At 50.5% G+C, this 3,460-nt stretch overlaps 1 protein-coding gene across 1 annotated transcript in view; it reads left to right on the plus strand.

Annotated features, from left to right (window-relative positions):
* The first annotated feature begins 1,057 nt into the window (after positions 1-1,057).
* Positions 1,058-3,460, plus strand: part of SCAP (SREBF chaperone) — a 108,979-nt gene continuing 106,576 nt past the window's right edge. The window contains exon 1 of the mRNA XM_019508004.1: positions 1,058-1,136. The gene's annotated coding sequence lies outside the window, so the exon portion shown is untranslated. The remainder of the gene's footprint in view (positions 1,137-3,460) is intronic.

The raw sequence follows: 3,460 nt of genomic DNA on the forward strand, positions 1-3,460 counted from the left end.
CTTCCATGAATGGTCAAAGGTACCTAAACCTGTCAGTGAGGGTTGGGTGGCAAGCTCCCTCAGAGCATCCCAGGGCAATTAGTTCACCAGCTGCTTGTCTGGCTTTCATGATCATTCCAGTATTGTTCCTCACCATGAGCATGTCAGCAAAGATCCTCAGATAGATGTGGGCATCTGACTACCCTTTATCCTCATCTGTGAGAGCAGGATGGGTTTTTACAAGGGATTTTTAGCTTATTTTACAACGAACATTTTAATGAAACGGCTGCCGGTACACATGTGGCAATGCCATAATTATTTCTAACGTGCCCTTTCTTTACCGACTCTGTCTGGGTGGCCAGATTAACCATCTAGAGGATCATCCCACCTGAGAGCTCTCCCTCAGGCACCGCAGAAATAACACTGCGGATCACGGACTCATAAACAACGAGGGCGGGAAGGGATCTCGGGAGGTCACATCTTGTCCAACCCCCTGCTCCAGGCGGGACCAGCCCCAACTACATCATCCCACCAAGGCTTGTCTTCAAAACCTCCAAGGATGGAGACCCCTCCACCGCTCCGGGGAGCCAGTTCCAGTGCTTCGCTGCCCTCCTTGTGAGAGAGTGTTTCCTAATATCCAACTTCAACTTCCCTTGCTGCAGCTTGAGCCCATTGCTCCTTGTCCTGCCATCTGCCCCTGCTGAGACCAGTCCAGCTCCGTCCTCTTTGCAGCCCCCCTGCAGGGAGGTGAAGGCTGTTATTCAATCCCCCTCGGTCTTCTCTTCTGCAGACTAAATCAGCCCAGGTCCCTCAGCCTCTCCTCACCAGTCCTGTCCCCCAGCCCCACAACCAGTTGCCCTCCACTGGACTACCCAATGTGTCCACATCCTTTCTATCGTGGGGGGCCCACAGCTTAGACACACGACTCCAGATGGGGCCTCGCTTCCTCCCCACCCCCCAATATTGCTCCACGCCGTCCCGCCCCGCCGCCATGTTGCCTCGCTCTGGCGGGAGGGAGGCGTGGCCAGGCGCCGGGTGGGCGGGGCCATGCCTGGGCGCGACGTGACGTCCCGGGGTGAGAGGGCAGAGGGCAAAGGGAGCCGCAGCCGGCTGGGAGCCGAAGTGAGGCTGAGCGCGCCAGGCGGCGCGGCCGGAAGGTGCGGACCCCACTTCCGGCCCCGGGGGGGGCGGGACCCCCGACCCATTCTCCTCAGGCTGCCCGGGGTGGGGGACCCCCTACCCCGGCCCAGTTAACAGCGCGGGTTGTGTTGTCTTGTGTTGTGTCGCGTTCGCGCCGGCGGGGCCTCCTCGGTGGTGTTGGTCCGCGCGTCAGCTTCGTCTCTGCCCGGGCGGCCCCGCCCCCCTCCCCTCCCCTCCCCCGGTGCTATGGTTAATATCGGGAGGGCCCTGGGGCGCCGGGTGTCATCACTGCCGGCTCGTGCCCGCGTGGGTGCCGTTCGTTATTGGTGTGGTGATTGGTGCCGTCACTGACTAATTGTGATCCCAGTAACCGCGCTGATCTCTGATCCGATCCGTGGTACCATGACTTGCTGGTATCGTTACTTTAAATTAGTTTTGTGATTGGTCCCATTATTGGTGTCACAGTTAATACCTTACTGGTGTCGTTGATATTGCTGTGTATTGGTATCGTTACTTATTAGTAACGATTGCTATTGTTCCTGATTAGTCAGTAAATAAGTATCATTTACTTATTGGTAGCAGTAGTTATTGGTATTGCAATCAATATCTTACTAGCATCTGTTGATACCATTATTTATTGGTGTCATGATTGGTATCTTACTTATCAATAGTGTGATTGGTCCCATTATTGGTGTCACATTTAATATCTTACTAGTATCATTGATATTGCTGTTTATTGGTATCCTTCTTTACTAGTCAGTAAGTATAGTAAGGTATCCTTGCTTGGGAGAGTAACAGTAGCTATTGGTATCACAATCAATATCATACTAGTATCATTGATACCATTGTTTATTGGTATCATTACTTATTAGTATTGTGATTTGGTATCACAATTAATATCTCACTAGCAGGGATCCTGGCTTTCTATGATTTAAAACCAAAAAAACCGCGAGTTTTTGCTTAAAAAAAAATAACCCCAACTCCACATTGTTCTGTGACTTGAAACGAAACACTGCCAATATATAGATACACATATATAATATACATGTATCTATATGTAATACAGAGGTATATGTATATATAGTGGTGGTGTTTCATTTAAAGTCAGAGAACAATGTGGAGTTGGGGTTACTTTACTTTACTTTTCTTTAACCAAAAATTGAAAAACAAATCCCCAGTCAGAGAAAATAAGCAGATCCCTGCTTATTAGTTTTATTGGTATTGTTGTGGGATATTAGTGCCCATTGTTGGGGGGGCAGGTATTGGTGCCCATTGATGCCTGGGGGGGTGGGTATTAGTAGTGTTATTTTATTAGTTTCAGTAGCCTCATTATTTTGTTTATGTTGTTAGTATCCTTATCTTATGATGAGTATTACTATGATTATTACTGTTATCATCATGCTAATTACCTGACCCTGCTCCTCAGTCGAGCAAAAGCCACTTGGCCCTGGCAGTCTGGGGAGGGGGATTTGTTGCCTCCTTTTTCCAGCTAGGAGATGGCTGGGCCTAGCCAGGCAGGCAGAGGAGAAGTCACTGCCGAGGAGGCATCTGTGTTGGTGTGGGGACTGTGTAGGTTTGCACCTTGCAGACTGACAGAACTGAGCTGTGTAGCCTGAGCTGCAAGCAGAGGGCTGGTTTCCTCTGATCCAGGTGTGGTGGGACCCTGTGTAGGCATGTTGGGCTGAGCTTGTCTTGCTCAGGCTCTGGTCGAGCAAGCTGGTGCACCCAAGGGGCTTGTTTTAGATGCTTGGTTCTGGGCTGGGAATCAGGCTCTGCCAGGCAAGAACTGCTCCCTTGGGCATGGTGCATGCTGCGTCCCAAATGGCCTTGCCTGGTGAAAGGGTTAAATAGTAACTAAGGAGGATGGCGGCATTAAGCAGCCTGGGGAAAGGGAACAGAGAATCATTCGCCTGCCCTGCAGAGACCGAAGCTGCTTAAGACCTGCAGAAGACGGAGATCTCTGTCCCTCCTGTAGCTGGATGCTGAGACTATTAGAGGCAAGTGCTAGATGTGGGAAGAGAAGCTAAAAGGACTGGCTGCTTGTTCACCTCTGTAGAGGAGCCCAAAATATTCATTTGGGAGAAACTTCTTGTTTTGAGGCTTGTGGAAGCATAACGTGGCCTGAGGGGTTGTAGGGGAGCCATTGCCTGCAAAAGTAGGGGATAAAAATAGGGAGCAGAGCATCTAATTATCCCATGGATGAAGGCAAGGGGTAGTGACTGGTGTAGTGTTATGACTCTGAGCTGTTGCTCCTGTTACAAAAGGAGAGCAGGGGGCAGAGCGTGGGTGTAGAAGACATGGGGGAATAAATAGGCATGAAGACGATGTATGAGAAGGAGGG

Source organism: Gavialis gangeticus, unplaced genomic scaffold, assembly GCF_001723915.1.
Source record: "Gavialis gangeticus isolate Ggan-Ray unplaced genomic scaffold, GavGan_comp1, whole genome shotgun sequence".
NCBI classification, from domain to species: domain Eukaryota; kingdom Metazoa; phylum Chordata; order Crocodylia; family Gavialidae; genus Gavialis; species Gavialis gangeticus.